Source organism: Phasianus colchicus, chromosome 6 (assembly GCF_987193195.1).
Source record: "Phasianus colchicus chromosome 6, bPhaCol1.hap1.1, whole genome shotgun sequence".
NCBI lineage: Eukaryota > Metazoa > Chordata > Aves > Galliformes > Phasianidae > Phasianus > Phasianus colchicus.
The window spans coordinates 19,647,494-19,665,232 of record NC_143441.1 but is presented as its reverse complement, the minus strand read 5'-3'; the positions used below and the strand labels follow the sequence as shown (position 1 = coordinate 19,665,232).

Here is a 17,739-nt window from a genome sequence, read left to right as displayed (position 1 = left end):
AAGAAACCTGCTTGCCTCTATGCTTCCAGCATAGCAACACTATGCATTACCTTTTTCTTTGAAGGACCATCGTGCCTTTTCTTTATAAACTTTCTGCCCATTAGGACAACTTAAGCCTTAAAACAAGTGAAAGGATACATGCAATGGTGCCCTTGAAAGTGCAGGACCATAAGATGGAAACAGAAAATCCAGCATGATTAGAAACAGCTCAGTTCTGGGCTCATTTGCGTATTTTAGACTTTTCTATCCTCTAAAAACCAAATCACTATGTGATCCAATATTAACTAAAGCTTGACAAATCCATGGTTGCACCCAGAAATATGAAGTCCAGAAGAGTGCAATACTCCCATCATGATCCTAACAACAAAGTTCAATTTAGCCAAGAGAATTTTTTTCCTCATGAAATATGGGGGGACACAGAAGGATCTGGGAATGTGACCAGGCACCATGGAATCACAAAGCAGGACTTCCACCACCAGCGTTCCTCATTGGTCAGTTCTAAATGGTCTGTGCTAAGTACTACGCTAACTCCCAGGACCTGAGTGCCCAAACAGCTCCTGGGTTGTGGCAGGAGCAGAGCATACACAGCCTTGTAGCTTTGTTGACAGGGAGCTAAGACATCATTCTTCACAGTTACTGGAGCAAGGATTCTTGGATCAGCAGTTTGTGTCTCCTGTCCTAACTCTTTGCAAGAGCAGCTTGAGTTCTCATTAGGACCATGACTTTTCATTGCAAGGATCTCTGCTGCAGAAGAGGGAGACTAAATGAGCACTCACTGATGGATGGTACTGAATTACAGTAGTTTTATCACTGAAATCATAGAATCTTGAATGGCACAGGTTTGAAGAGACCTTATCTGCTATCTAAAGATCCAATCTGCTAATGATGTTTTATAAGAAGTTCTCAACAGTCTTTTCTAGACAATCCAGCATTGTTTTTAGCATGGAGAGAGCAATGGAGCTGCTTAGTAAGAGCTGCTTATTCCAGACATGAGGTATTCACGCCCCTAGCAATAATTAACATACCCTCAAGAAAGTGCTGGGGGCTGGGAGCCTTCCCACTGCTCTGTGATAATAGCCTTAGTCACACTTTACAGTACTGTGCTACTTCCACACATTTACCCATAGCGAATCACTTGTTTCTAGGGTGATTCACAGCCAGGGCTGCTTCCCATCCTCCTGGGGGTTTTCTGCAATGTGAGGCTTCCCACAGGTTCAGTGACACTTCTGCCACGGGTCTGTCCTTGGCTTCCAGCCTGCACTTCTCTGCTGGCCAGAGTGGTGTGAGGGTGGCAAAGAGAGCAGATTGGCCTGGCCCTGCGGAATGTCATGTTTCAGCAATGGGATGCTGTCAGAGAGAAAACAGCAGGTCAGTGCCTTGGCAAAACTAATTAGCACAGCCACATCAGCTGCACTGCGGTGGGTGGCACATTGCCAGCTGATGCCAACCCAGGATCCCATTCTCTCTATCTAGGAAAAGCAGAGTGCATCTGGGCTGGAACAATGCTTGGGAAGGGATTACCAAAAGTGAAAGGAGCACCGGGTTTTTGCTCACTTTTCTGCATGCGAGCTGTTTCCCATACACTAAGGCTGGGCAAGATGGACTTTGTGGATGCTTTTTTGGCTCTCACAGGATTGCAAAACATTGTAGCATGGTTTTCTTATTAAGATCAGAAGAAGCTTCCCAAACACGCTGAATTTCTATTACACAGGGGACTCTATCCCATCCCTTTCATTTTCAGGTGATGAGAGCAGTAAAAGCAGAATTTACCACCCTGCATCACCTCAGTCCCCTGTCACCTGGGGTGCCCAGCGGGGAAGTGATGCTGTAGCAGCTGTTCTGTACCAGGGGTGCACAGGGAGGGTTTGCTGTGTGGGCTCTCCTGCTGCACTATGATCCACAACTGCAAATTGCTGAATACCAAGTGCATGTTGAGTACTGACAGAAGCATCACAACACATTGCAAGTGCTTCCATCCTCAGCAAAACAAAACATCAGGTGGCAGGAGGCTGCTCTTTGATCCACAGTGCCGTGGGACAGGTCATGCAGGTCCTCCCAGACACTCCAAAGGCATTCAGGATACCAAGGAAATAGCATTTCATGAAACCTTCCTCTCAGAGTGTCTCCCTCTCAGATTAGTGGTTTTTTGTTTTGCTTTGTTTTCTTTTCTTTTTTTGCTGCTTAAGCCTTAAATAAAATGCCCAGCTAGTTGGAGCATGTTGCTTCAGGCACAGCTTCATTTTCTGGGGTTTTGACAGAGCTCAGGCAGAATTTTTCTAGCTTTCATGGATTGTGGCTAAACTTCTTGCATAGTTTGTCTTCCAGCAGTTCCCAGATTTCTCATCTGGCACCTCCCCGACATAAATTTCTGGGGAGGAAAGATGTAAAAAAAAAAGATGTCAGTTATCTGGCTGGAATTTTTTTCTTGCTGCAGTGCTGTAACAGTGTCAATAAATACTGAGGAAAACTGGCATTAGCTCCAATTTTCTCTCCAAGTGCCAGGACAGGCCCAGTACTGATTCCCTGGTGTTCTGCAAACGTTGTTAACAGGTACTCTCAATGTTTTTGTGCATTGCTGTGGTCTACTCCTTTTTACACCCATTTTTCCTCTAAGCCCTTGAAGGTTTCCCAGAAGCTACATTTGCTTCTGTGCTGCTGGCAGCCACTGCACCGACAATCACATTTGAACAGCAGGTTTCTGAGAAATGCTTCTTATTCACAGATCCAGTTGCCAAATGCTGTTTGTTTTATTAATTCCGTGAGAAATTGTCTTGATCATTTGCCCAGATCTGTTCAGTACTTAAACTGTGAAATTGATTTGAATAAGATTTAAGGGATGCATAATATAACTCATCATACATCCCCAAATACATCTGATTCCTGGACAAGGTAAATGCAGCCAATGTGTGGCTAATATTTAGCTTGATATACAGACACTGTGCATTTATGAACAAGAGTACAAAGTGTCTATAGCCTTTACAGATTCAGCTAAGAATCTAACTGTTAAATTGAACATTAAAACAGGTTAAAACTTTTGGTAGATCAGCTGGAGGGATCCATATCGCACTGGCACAGGTTTGAATCGCTGGAAGACTCATTCCACCTTTCATCTTCCTGTGTTAAATCAAAGTGGCTTCTCTGGGTTGCCCATGTGCAGAGATCATAGAATCATAGCATTTTTAAGGTTGGAAAAGTCCACAAAGATCGTCTACTCCCACCATCAACCCATCACCCATGCCCACTAAATCATGACCCTCAGTGTCAATACTTGGTGCCCCATGTCAACCAAGGACCCTAAAGGATTGCTTAAGAGATGTAGAGTTGTCCCATGGTTTTTGGTCAAACATTTTTCTCCTCACTTTCATTACTCAAATACTTGTGCCTTGAGCTGCTGAGGTTAGTGATTGCCCTCTGCTCCACTTGGGGCACTGCCCATCATAATCCAGTCTTGATGTCTGGCTCAATCCCTGCTATCTAGACACTTTCCTGCTGCAACAGTTTTCTTAGAAAAGAGGCTGCATTTCCATGCTGCTCAGCTGAGAAGCTGAAGCTGCCTTTAAAAGTTGTTCTGGATGAGAGATGCTGACAAAGATTGCACTTGTTACATGGTGCAACTGAGAGGGCTTAATCAGAGGAAGGCACTCAGCTACAATCTTACCTATTTTCTGTTATCTCTGTAGTCTTTGTGTTTGCAGGCTCCTGGGTTCCACAGTTTACTTTAGTTTGTATGTGCTTCTTCCACAAATATGATTAGCAGGAACACATATTTTTTGGAACTGGTAAGCTGGCTACTGCAGGAAGGCAGCAGATGCATAAGGGGTTTTTTTTACTGGTGGCTTTTGAAGTGATCAATCACAGTTTTCTCAAGACTGTTTCAAACGAGTATCAGTTCCACTATTAATGATTTGATTTCAAGGTGAGCTCATGGGTATGGCAAGTCCCCAGCACAGTAATTACTTGGGATGTTTAAAAGCAACGAGAACTCCTGGAAAATTTGATAGAGTGCTCATTATATCAGAAAGGTTTTTAATGATTACTTTCTGTTCAGAGATGGAGGAACAAAATAAAGCAGATGTTCCACATATATTCTGAGTGCTCATGAATTAAAATTCCTTGCATGAGGATGGTTGCTCATGGTTGCTCTAATAAGAAGTATCTCAACCCTCACAGGAGATCTGGCTCAGAGTCAGACAAGGGCTGGTGCTTCTGCTGTGGCACTGCCTGGGTTCTCTCTGTCTCTGCCGTCAGAGACTCAGTTTCCCTCTCTTCATCTCTCAACACCAACAGATCATCAATCTTTTTTTTTTTTTTTTTTTTTTTTAAACACTCCCTGTTCAACCCTTCAATCAAAAACTTTTTTTTTTTTTTCCCCCATTCCCCTTCCTGGTCTTTCTGCATTATACACAGCCCTGGTGTACAGTGTACCCTTGTTCATGGCAGTAGATTTAAACACAAATGTGGATGTGCTTCCAGGATAAAAGGCAAGATGATCTTCTTACTCCAGATGAAGATGATTTGTTATAGACTCCTTTAAAATAAACCAACCCTTTTCCCACAAAGAACACAAAACCCAGGATATTTCTGTGGCTCTTTTATTGGTTTCAGGTTTTTTTGCTGCTAAATTGAGTTGAGAATACAAGTGCATGGAAACTTAGCTAAGAAAGTCCAAATCAGATTCCTATCATCTAAATGGAACAGTTCATATCATCACATACTGCCAGGAATTGAGCCAGGGCTTCCATATATATTTTGAATTGAAATGAATGTATTCCAACAACACTATGAAAGGTAAACCACAGAGATGTTGGGATGTGATGAATTTATTATGATACGATGTGTACTTTTAATATGAAAATAATCTCTAAGATTTGTGAAGTTTAACACATTCTTGGATTATAAAAATAAATTGTTCATAAATAATTTCGCTTAGAAATCTGACACTTCATAAAGCATAATTTCCAGTAATACAAGCATACTTATCTTTGAAAAGAAGTGTAAATAGTCATATGTTGATATTACAAAATCAAAAGTCTTTCATTATACTAGAATCAAGTATTTGCAGTCAAGTAGAGAGATTTCTGCAGTGGAGAAATAAGTATTTAAAAATTAATAAATATCTTTCTGAGTCATCTGAAAGCTAAAAGAAGTGTTCCTAAATTTGCCCTGTGCTTCAAAAGGATAAGGAATATATTCACTGCATATCAAATAATAGAAGATCTGGTGTCTAAGCCCCATTTGAAAGTAAATAGAGCTCTTTCCCTGCCTGAGGACGTTTGGAGATGGGTGATAATCTAGCCGCAAGACATCTTCATTCCCCACAAAACCCCTAATTTTGATGTGATAGCTGGTGTCTTGTTCATGGCATTCAGTAAATGGTAAGACCAAAGAGGTCCACGCTAGGTCTTTTCTACCCATGTCAGGGTGTGTTGCCTGGCTGAACAGCCTGATCTGCACTAGGGCTGAGCTCATTTTTCTGCTGCCAGAGAACTGCAGCAAATCCATTTATCTCAAGGCAACTTGGGAATATTGAGCATCTTCTGAAAAATAAGGCTGCGTGTATCCAATGTATATGCATAGGCTTGGACATTTGGGCCAGAGTGCTTGACTGTTTTATTTGCCTGTACCTAATCTCGTGCAGCCAGTGAGTCTGTGTCAGTGAGCAGTGCAAGTGCATGAGCCAATGCAGATTTGTGCAAAAACAGCCACAAAAGGAAACACCTGGATACCACTATTCCCAGAGAGCTACTTTAATACATCTATGTTTTCTTTTAAACTACAGATAGACTGTGATTTTTAAGAGAGTTTCTTTTTCCCAGGCAACAGTATTTAAAACGCTGCTTATAACAGCACTTGCTGTTGATCAATACACTAACATGTTGCTCTTGTCCTAATGCAATTTCACATGCATGGACATTTCTGTTCTACTGTCTTCTAACAAGCTTGGGTCATTGCAGCACTACTTCCATAGATCTAAGAAGTGACATGAACCGCATGTTACAGCCACATGAGGTCTGTTCATTGTGAAGGGGAGAGCTCTGGTGCAGCAGGAAAGAGCAGAACCTAATGAGGTGCCCATTCATGTGCTGGGGAGGAACAGCTCCCCAAGGGCAGGAAGTGGCAGCCTCAGGGACTACAGATTTGCAGTTATTCAGGTAACCTACTCAGGAATAATACATCTTTCTTCCTTTCTTTGAGACTGTGCAGTGTTTTCCAGTGCTTAAACACTATATCTTTTGTCTCTTTTTTGCTCACCTTTATTATGCTTCTCTAAAAATCACAGTGTTGGGAACTACTTGTCCTCAGTCTCTTTTTTTTAAATAACACTGATACTCATTTTAATACTTCACACATTCTTATTTTAAAAAGTAATTTAAATGTCACTAATGTCATCCTACACAAAAAGACATCAAGCGTGTTGGTCTGCATTATTAGTGGACATATTTTTTAGAAGTTGAAAAATTAAATTCCCACAAAAATAAAACATTGGATGTCATTTTCTTTGTGACTGTTTTTCCTTATTTAGGAAATAATCCATGTAGAACAGATTTTTTTCAGCCAAATTTTGCTTTCATTTGCATCAGCCTCCCACAGTTTAATTCAACAACAGTGGCACAGTTATAAGAGACTCTTTATGGAGCTTCTGGAACATCACTGCTCCATAGTAAAAAAAAAGGCAAATGAATTCTTCTAAATCTTTTCAGTTAGACATACAGTAAAATCAAACAATTTAGGGAGCATATGGCAGTGTCACTTACACAAAACATGTTATCATCAGCACAGTATGAAGACAGGATGGATAATGTCATAAATCAAGGAAACACAGCAAATAACTCAGAGTGTAATGGCTGTGCAAGGAAGAGCACTGAGAACAAAGAAAGCAGCCACAGAGACCCAGCAAGCCAAGGCAGGATGAGCACAGAGCAACAGAGCTCATGCAGACAGGGAAGACTTCTGCCACAATATGCTCTCTAATTTTAAACAGCAAGAAGTTCTTTATGCCTTTTTAATACCATCACATAATTTCTACCAGTGCGTGTCCATGTTTATGCATCCATCTATCAATCAATCTATCTATATGTGAAATTATCACGACATCTTAAAAACATAACTTGATTTTTAACATAAGTGTTCCTTGACAACTAAATGTCAAGAAACAAATTCATTTGACATAGCCACATTTATGGGGATGATTTCTGAACATACAACCTACATGCAGCTGAACATATGCATTTTCTTGATGTTTTCTGGGACTTACTGCTTGATGCTTCAGGCTTGTCTGTGTTTAAAGACAGGGTAGCCCAGGAAGAAGCACAGCATCAGTGGAGGAGCACAAAGAATATTAGAGGCTTGGCACAGCAAGGCTGGGAAAATCTGGTAGATTGAGGATATCTACAGTTCTGGCCTTGAAAACACACTGAATTCCCAAGGGTACAAAACTAAACAAACAAACAAAAAGTCCAGTGATATCTATGTGATCAGATTTTAACCTCACCCCATGGGAAGCTGATGAGTGCTGACCTGTCCCCTGGCCTCTCATGCCTGAGCATCAGGAGCTCTACAAGCCCACGGCAGGGAAGTACTGTCCCTGCTGCAGGGGGAGGGAACCACTGTGTTTGAAAGACTTCTCCATTTCTACTAGAGTGAGACATTGTGGAGAAATTGCTCCTAGGAAGAATACACTCCTGGTGGCCAAAAGCATGGGAGCCAGGCTCATACATGACTTGCCAGCCAGCCATGGGCAGATATCTTTATTCAGTGCTGGCTGGCAGCATCTGCCTCACCTCCAGCCAGAAAACCCTTAGTCCCTGCGCTCACACATCCAAGAAATCAGGCACATGTACAGTCCCCTTCCACCTGACCAAGGCTCACTTTCACATGACCTGGCCAGTGGCTTTGGGATTGGTTTAAGTGAAAACACGTTTCCCCCATTACTCCCAGCTCCCCTTTGCAAGGTTTTGAGTTATTCCTGTTTATTGCACCAAAGCACGAATTATTAGTTGATGTGTCAGCCTGTAATTTGTTTCATAATGTGAGCCCATATGCCCGAGCGGTTTTGTTCCCCTTTCTTTCAATAAAGCCCATCCATTCTTTAATTCAATTATAGCCCTTTTAGCTGGCTTCCTCACAGATCTCCAGCAAGTCCTTCCAACTGCTTTGCAGATGATAAGACTATCAGATCCACCAAATCTTTGAATTTAATTTTCATGCAAGTTACAAAGACAAGGGAGCCACATCCGGATTCTGTGAAGAGCTGAGCTCTTATTCTGCTCCAGAAAACCCCCCATCACTTCCGAGGAATGAAATGCTCCCCAGCATGCGGTCAGCACTTCACAGGACCCCACAATTAAGTTATTTCCCAAAGGCCACTGAGTGAACCAGAAACGGTGCCAAGAATTTAACACAGCTTCCTGGATCCATCCCCTGCTTGCCATGAGCACAAAACCATGCTCTGTTTACACAGAACACTGAGGTTGTAGTGTTGCTCAATAACGTTTCATTCCTAATCTATTTTTCCCTCGCCCTCCTTTCCACAGCCCTACCAGAAGTATTAATTTCCCTGCTGAAGCTGCATGTTTTCTACACGGCCCAATGAGAATATGGCAGTCACTGGCCAGATCTGGGCCCACTGGGGCTGCTTGTGCCAGCAAGCCCCTCACCCTCAGATGAGACATCACATTCTCCTTCAGCCTCTTTCTGTCTTCCTCCTGCATTCTGCAGTGGACCTGGGGTCTCTGGGGTGCTGCTCCAGGAGACAGGAGGCTTTCAGGAAAAGATGACACCCTTCTCACCTCTCTTTGCAATACGGGATCTCCTAAAAATCGAGTCCAGGTCTAAGAGGGCTATTCTTACGGAAAGTCTTATCTCCTCCATTGAAACAAGAGAAAAATTCCCTAGACTGGCATCTTCCTTTAGCAGGATCTGCTCCTTGGAGGTTCTGGGCTGGGGAGAGATTTAACATTTTGCAGTCCAGAAATTGGGCTGGCAGTGACTTCAGCTGTAATAACCTAGGCCAAGCAAAGCAAGCAATGCAACCGCTAAGCGACTGTTTATACCACTTCTGCTTCCACCTCTATAGCACAGGACTTTTCCTTCCCCTGTCTGCCAATGGATCTGACACAGGGTGCCTCAGATTCTTAGAGGAATTTATCACTGGTGAATTTGAATTTTCCCTCCAATGGCTGCTTATCCAGTACTGTAAGACCCCTGCTTCTGTCACGATGCTAACTGCATGATCCCACTCAAATGAAAATGAACCTCTATCGCATTTTCCTACATTCACAGTCTGCAGCAGCGCAGTACACGTTTACACTGAAGTCTCCCTTGGCACCCACAGCATTGCTGACCATGCCATGGGGTGGCCAGCTCTTCCTAGGGAGCACAACCCATGGCACTACTGCTCCTCAAATGTGTTGTGTTGGCCACACAACCTTGTGCAGGTTTTGTATACTGTTATAGGCTTGCATTGCCTCAAGTCTGCTAGCAGGGGCAAGGTCTCAGAGATGCCCACTCTCTGGGCTTTGCTACAGCTGGATACTTTCAGGCTACATTTTAATTATCTTGTCAAGGATTCAGCCTTTACTAGTGTTTTGCTCTATTCTAGCCTTAGCCTTTTGTCCTACCCAGATTTCAGCACTTCCCCAAAATTGCACCACTGGTTCATTGGATCAGTGAGGTGGTTCTGTGTTCTCACCCTTCTTTTGGCTTGCCTCTTAAAACACACTGTTCACATATCATGGACTGCTGTACTATTCAGATTACTGTAACATAGTTTCATTTTTGCAAATTAACTGGAAAATTTCACAATCACCAAGTGCTTTAGAAGAAGCAGTGGTCAGAAATAAAACTTATTTGGCTCAATTATCCTTATTTTGCTACCCCCTTCTTGCCCTTAGACTGAATCACTGTGTAAACTTTCTCTAGTAGATTTCTACATCTCCAGAGAATTTCATTTCTGAAAAGCAGAAAGACAGAAAGTATTCTCATTTTCTTTAATCCCAAATTGCTTAGCAGTTACTCCAGACCAAGAAGGCTGGTCTCCAAATCTCAGTTACAATCAGTCACAAATTTAGGCATGACACGAGGAGATCTCCTGCAGCTCTACCTAGCTGTTGCATGGGCCACTTGGGAGTGTGGTCCCCTCGGAGACCCTAAAAATGCAATGAAACTCCCTGACAAACAGAGAGGCTAACACTATCAGTCACAGGGGAAAGAACACAGGACCTTTCTCACAGATTAAATACAAAGCAGTAAGTAGAAATTAGTAGGTTCTATATATATAGTTGTTTCCTGCTCCTCAGTGTGGAGGGAGGAAGAGGGGAAAATAAGTAATTTCCAAGGAGGATATGCCAATATTCACAATATCGTAGTTCAAAGAATCTTCGTAGGTGCCAATAAATGCACTGATGAGAAAATATTCAGTGCCAAGTGACAGCCCCAAATCCATAGATAGTTCTCCCCTCCTCCTTCAGGAAAATAAAAAATAGTACACACTGTACATCAATCTGTTTCTTGGAAACCTGGCATATTGCAACTCCCAGGGTTGGCTCTGATGCTTCCATAGCAGCCAGACTCTTGCTAGCTTGAGGACTGGATGCTGAGGATGGCATCAGGCTTTTCTCCATGGCAATGCAGACCACTTCTGTTTAGCCATCTGTCTAATCCATCACCTTTTAAATTTCACTGTTGTCCTTGCCCATGCGATTCTGACATTTCATACTCAAGCATGCTGCATACAAATCCCCAGTGCAGGATTTCTTTGTAAAATTCCAGGTGTTGTTCAGAGATTTCATTTAAATGAGGGAAGACATGTATTATCATCTCGTTGAAAATTATAAGAAGTTGCTTTTTTTGCACTGACTAAGCCACAGCAATTTTACTTAAGATTACTTAAGATACCAAAAATGACAGGCTTAAAGAAATGTGTTCTGATTTTCTCACAGGCACCGCTCAAATTATTTCTGCACCTGGATGCTGAGGAGTTATGTTATAAAAATAATTAACTTGCATTTCTACAGTATTTTCATGTCACAGGTATATTCCACAAGCTGTACAAGAAAATAAATGGAAATGCCATGATTTCTAGGGGTTTTATAACCATTGTTAGTGCTGCACAGATAATAAGGAATGATAACCTATCTAAATGAAATATTTTGTGATGCAGGCAGATACTGAACTGCAATTTTCTAGTGAAAATTTGGGGATTTACTCCAAGTTTCTGTTCTTGAAATTACAGGATTACGAAGTTTTACTTGAAATATCTTTCTTCTGATCTGAAAAGTGATATGGAAAAGCTTTAACACAGGAAACTCAGAGACTTGAAACTAAATGTAGCCAACTCCTGCTACTTTGAATTTAAGGCAGTGCATTAATTGAGAGGGAAGAAGAGGCTGCCACCTTGGCTTTCAGTACACGCTTTCAGCAGGCACGTTTTTGACATTATGGTGACTGCAACTTGTCACAGTGACAAGATGAAGCCTCCATTAATTAACAGAGGCCTGGCACCCTCTACTCACACGTCTTTCAGTGATCTGTGTTTTCCAAGAAGAAATCTGAGTCTGATCTTTGTTCTGAGTGGTGAATCATGGAGGACCTGATACCTGGGAGTATAAAATTCATGACTTCATTTCTTACAGCCTGTGGCCATATTATTATTATTAATATTAATTATTATTTTTTTCTGTACTGATTGTTCACATTAAGCTTCTGATCTACTATACATGTTTGAGAGAAGCAAAATGTTCCCTAGATCTGATGTAGCTGGTGCTTTTGTGTATCAGAATATAGGGGAAAATCTGTCCAAAATTATCATGGATATGAAATTGCAGAGGATCCATTTAGCTGTAATAATTTTGGATGCTTCCATCCAGAATTAAACTACCTTAGTTTGAGCAAGTTCACTTTGTTTTTGAAGTTAAATAGATTTGTGGTACATCCACTTTTGTTGAGAATGGGAGTCCAACAAAGGGAATAGTGTGAACTTAAATCTCTTTTGTTTCTTCTTCATGAAGAATAGTTCTCAGTGTGATGATCTACATGGAACCAATCCTCTTCCACAGCTCTTTCCCAATCTCAGGGCTCATTTTTCCCCCCAGCCTGGAAAAAGCAGTAAACAGACACAGCACTTGAATGCAGGAAAGGAACATCTCACCTTCCTGCATCCCACCAGCTGACTCAGTGGTTAGATGACATCTTTCAATTTGCTCAAGGTAGGAACACCGCTTGTCTTGCACAAAGGGCAGTGCCCAGCCCTATTGCAACCCTCACCACCTTGGACATTTTCTTGTGGGCAGAGTCCCGATACCATCACATCATTTAGAGTCCTCTGGTTTCAAATAGAGGATGTGCCAGCTTTTCACAGTTGAGCCATCTGAGTTCAATGGCATTATTCCTGACGAAACCAGGACAAAGCAAAAGGAGTAGTAGAGGTAACTGGAATTTGCAGAAATACTGGCCCATTGTGCTTTACTTGTAAAATGCTAGTCACGCTTCAGAAAAATGCAGTAAGTTATGGCTGATCCAGCAGAAAGAAAAGATGAAAGTAGCAAGCAAAGACTGTCTTCTCTTCTACAACATCCAGGCACATGTTTTGCTTATTTGTATCAGGACCATGGAGCAAAATAAATGGGGACTTTTTTTTGTTTGCTTGATTCTTCCTTTCTACATGTAAAGAATGACTTGGCAGCAGGGTTTGATGTGAAGAGAGAAAAGTAAGTCAATACAATTTGGATGATTAATTCTATGCAAGCAACCTTTGCTTAAACTAGCTGGCTTAAAAATTCTGATGGTTTTGCTTATCATTTATAATTATCTAAATTTGTAATGCCTTTTTCCTTACCGCATTTGCTATTTGAATTAAACTGGAATCTGAAACTTCAGCACTGAACCATTTTCAGGGGAGAGGGAAGAGTTTCATGTGATTTTTTTATTTGTGGTCCAGCCCAAACAACCAAAGACTCTATTCTGACATTCCCTTTTAAAAGGAACTGACATCCTGCAAAAGCAAGACACATTAATTTAATATTTTTAAATCTGAACCTGAACCACAGCTTCCATTTGACCTTGACTCTAAACCTTTAAATCTCCTTTCCCTCAGCCCATCTCCATGCACTGCACGTGCAAGCAGTATCTCTCCAGCCACAATTCTGTTTTTGTGTCACATTTATTGTGCTTTCCCAGCAAATTACCTTTTTTCTTCCCTACCTTTAAAAGGGTCAGAAAGGAGAATTACCATGCATAGGAAATCAGCATCTTTTCCTTCCGCATTTGCGGCCAGCTGCCAAGTACACCTTCCATGGCAGCAAGGCATCCTACCCTACCCTTCCCAGTTCCTCCCAGGACTGCTCCAAAGAAAGAAGAGAAGCAGCTAATGAGAAAATATTCTGGAGACTGGGGAAAATGCCAGGCTTGGAACTGTGTTGTTTTCTGTGCTGAACAGCAGAGGGGAGCAGCAGAACAGTGTCTGTCCAGCTGCATAAAAGCTGCACAGTCCAGCCACCAGAGAAGCCCCCAGACTGGCTCCCCGGTGCTGGGGAGATGCTAAATCCTCTCTTGCGTTACATATTGTTAGTTGATGGCTATGGGATGAGTGAACCTCTCTGGCATCAAGCCACATGTATTCAAGATGGTGCAATGTAAATTGCCTGCTATTAAAACTACGCTACAGCTGTGGTGTTCCAGATCTGAGATGTCAAAGTGCCTAACCCCCCCCCAGTCTGGTGCTGGACAGTACTTCCCCATTATAAATCTGTATAAGCAAACAACATAGCCAATTATATTCAACCTAACCCAAGCTAGCATACAAGAGATTGTGGAAATAAGTTCACACTCTGAAAGTATGCAGTATCATTACTTGAACATTCACACCTTGCTGAGTGTATGGAATCTATATATTTTGTATAGCTGATGCCATAAGAGATGTGGGAGCAGGCCACAGAGGCCTTTGGATGGGCTCTTATTGGGGTGGTGGGCCATGCATGCAATGTGTTCAGAAGCACTCAGCCTGGAAAATTCTCACAGCAAGGGCTTACACTGATTACACAAATGATGAGGAGGCCTTTTAAAAAGGTTTGACATTGCACATATCAGATGCCTCACAGGTGATATATACATAAAGCGCTGAAAAAGTGGTTGCCATGAAGGTTATCTGGTCTTCATATGGACCAGCACATAGGTATCTCTTGTCTGCCTGATGAATAGCCTTGGCATGACCCCTAAGCCATGTATGATTAGTCAGCAGATAATCTTGAAAGCGTACCAGCCTTGCAAGATGTCCAGAAGTGTGTCTGGCTGTAGCCCACACAGGGTTTGCCACATGGCTGCATCCACTGCATATCATGGTACTTCCATGATTGCAGTACAACACATGAGGTCTCTTTCCGCATTCCCATAAGATGGGAGACATGGTGCCAGAGCTGCCCTTGCTGTTATGGAATGGGCTTCTTCAGACACAACAGCTGTACAGAGCTGTTGAGATACAACAGCTCTATGGAACAGATATGTATTTGTAAAAGACCCTCAACAAAATTTTAAATATACGGGGTTGGATATGGAAAAGAGCCTGGAAAAGAGGTATTTCCAGGAGTTTAGACATATTACAGAAAGTAAAACAATTTTTTTGGAAGTCCTGTATAGGGAACTCATTGGAGGATGCTTGCTGAAAAGGCTGTTTTGAGATTCCCAGCTGGGCATAATCCACCAGCTGACCTGCTTTTTTATTAAAAAATAAAGCAGACAAAGAGAAAGAGAGAGAGAGAGAGAGAGAGAGAATGGCACTAGTCTTCCCACGGTGGGCAGTATTTTCTTTCCAAATTGTGAAATAATTTGTTCAACAGGAAAGGGGACTCCACGCTAAAATCCACCCTAATTTCATTGACTCAAACCTCTCATTTTTTTCTCCTGCAGTCTTGCTGGCCTGGCTTCTTACACAATTATAACATTAGCATCAAATAAAACCTTGCATACATGATTTCAAGATACACTTGTGAACTCTGGAAGAAATAAACTTTTTTTATTACAATGAAGTGTCATGGCAGCAAATATGAAAAGCCCCAGACCTGCTGGTAACAGTAGCTATGAACTAAACCCAGTATAAACTGCCTTAGCATTAGGGCTGTTGCTTCTATGTGGAAAAAGAATGTCAAAGCAGATTGCAGCCACTAGACAAATTGAACAGGGCAGTAAAACGATCCACTAAATTAATAGCCCACTGTACTATTTCCACCACGCTAATTATCTACATTAATTCACCTTGGAAGAATAAATGTGTAGGAACTGCCAAGGAATGCTGTCAGAAGTAGGAAGAGAGAAGAAGAAGAGAGGGCATGCTCGTAGCCAAAGTGGGGTGGGCATACACGCTGGGTGGAAAGTGTTGCTTCATTACACAGTACAGCTATGACACAGAGAGGGATTCAGTTATAGAAATGGTAACTAACAAGATGATCTAGAAAAGATTCTGAAAGGAATCTGGCTAGAGAAAGAAGTGAACAGCACCAAAGGGAAGTGGGAATGGGAGAAAAAGGCCTTTCCTTTTCTGGGTGCCTGTTCCTGACCACCACATGCTCCCAGCATGGGAGCACATTTGCTATAGGGTTGCTAATGCAAACAAAGATCACATGGCACTATTTTTAACAGAAATATTATATATATATTGAATATTTTGTCATCGACCACTGCATTGTTAACATTCTTGAAGTCAAATATAATTTATGACGCTCTCATATTAGCCATACATAAAGATGTACAACATGATCACAGAAAATAAGTACTGACGTTTGACCAGGGTAATTGGTCACAGTGAAGGATTTTTAATGATCATAAGTAGACACAATCTCTGCATTATAGCTTAGCTAAAAGGTCCTTATGAAACCAAACAGCCTATAATTACCCTTATAACAGCCCCTACCACGACAATCATGTTGCTCTCTGTGCCCTATAGCAGAGTGACAGCTCTTCCAGAGAACAAAGCATAATCACCTTCTTTCTCCCCAGATGGAAAATAAAATTAAACTGAAGGAGATGGAAAGCTGAAAGGAAAAGGAAAATTGAAAGATTTAAGGGGAGAGGAGAGATATGAAGGGAAGAGAAGAAAACGAATACTGAGGAATGTCTGTCTCACTTCCTTCCATTTTGGCATGCTGTGGCCCTATTTTGGGCTGCAGTGTTGCATAAATTCTCTGTCCTTTTCCTACCCTCTCCGAAACTGTGAGGACAGCCTGATGGGTACTGCCAAAAGAGGCTCCCACCTCTGTTTTGACTTGTATTCAGCTGCAGTACACAGTTGTTTTTTTCCCTTAGCGGATCTTTTACAGAAGGAGTGTATGTTGGCTTTGCTGCTTTCAGCAAAAAGAACATCCAAAATCCATAACCACACAATAACATCTGGGCAAGGTTTAGCCAGCCACAGATCTGGGAATGGATTTCAAACAAAGGCAGGTTTTCCCTTGCAGATCACTTTTGTATTTATTTTTGCATTTACAATTCTCAGAAATAGTTCAGTAGGGAGTCATGTGAATAAAGCATAGTAAGCCCACATGGAGGCCAGGGTGCAAAGCAAAGGGGGTGAGATTTATTTGAATTTTTAATGTAATAAAAGCATTTTCATTACTAATACGTAGGAAACTGCTGCTTCCCTCAGTGGGCCCCATGCTGGGCGATGATGCTATGCACGTGCCAGGAATAAATGTGGAGATGGTCTACTAAGGCTGTCCACTGTTATTTTGAGAGCTGATCTAAGGCAATGTTGAAAATTTAAACTGATCCAAAAGATCAGATTAGAAGATTGTAATGCTATTTTAGCCAATACTGCTCTCTGCAAAATACGTCTTGCTGGTAGGATGGATGCCTGCAGAACACTGCCAGAGAAATAAGAAATACTATTTCTGGTCCATTCCTACAGCATGTGATACTGCAGCAATACTGCAACACATCAAGAGAGCAAGAAGCATGCTATATCTAGCTTACTCTGGGGAGGCAACAGATGTGGCTGCCATGGAGGACAAAATTGAGTTTGGGTAACCACACTTTAGGCAACCACTAGCTTTGGCTCATTGCAACTGAAAAACTTCCTTGTGTCCCAGAAACATTCTGTTTTTGTTTTCCATTTTTAACATTTTGTTTTTGATTTTGGACATTTTTTTGTTGAATCTGTTTCCCATTCCAGTATTAGTTTTGCGTTTCTAATACCCTGAAAGCACAGAATAGACTTCTGCTTAAGGAGTAATGCAGCCATATAGAACTCTAGAGAAAGTCCCTTGAATGCTTCAACTGCTGCACTTTACCACAGGCAAAAGACCCCAGGTACTCAGAAATGGCTATGTCTCATGAAGGCCCCAGGCTGCTGCAGACAAATCTACAGAATTCAGCAGCAGAACCATGATTAGACATATGTCAAGGCTGATGTATTTTCCTGGGAATTTTTCAAGACACGTTCTAGTGAGTCCTTTTGAAAACCAAGTCAGAATTTGAAAATACTTCTTTTCATTGGCTTCCAAGCAAGAGCCATCATGTCTTCCCCATGCTGCAAATGTTTAGGAAATCCACTCCACATCTGGACAATTAAACTGCCTGGAGATGTTCCAGCACTGGGCTTTGAAGAAAACGCTTTAAATGTTGAAAGAAAGCACTGATAAGCCAAAAATAGGAAGATGGGTGGATTCTATCCGATGAAATCTTTCATAAATCCAAGATCATGTACATATGTATTTAATTTCAGAAGCAGTTTCTCTTCTGCTTTGAATTGCA

General features: G+C 41.7%; 2 long non-coding RNA genes across 3 annotated transcripts in view; one reads left to right on the top strand and one right to left on the bottom strand.

The window, feature by feature from the left end:
* Nucleotides 1-17,739, bottom strand: part of LOC149917475 (uncharacterized) — a 100,600-nt gene that overhangs the window by 31,054 nt on the left and 51,807 nt on the right. The gene's annotated exons all lie outside the window — the stretch shown is intronic.
* Nucleotides 1-17,739, top strand: part of LOC149917476 (uncharacterized) — a 38,625-nt gene that overhangs the window by 5,362 nt on the left and 15,524 nt on the right. The gene's annotated exons all lie outside the window — the stretch shown is intronic.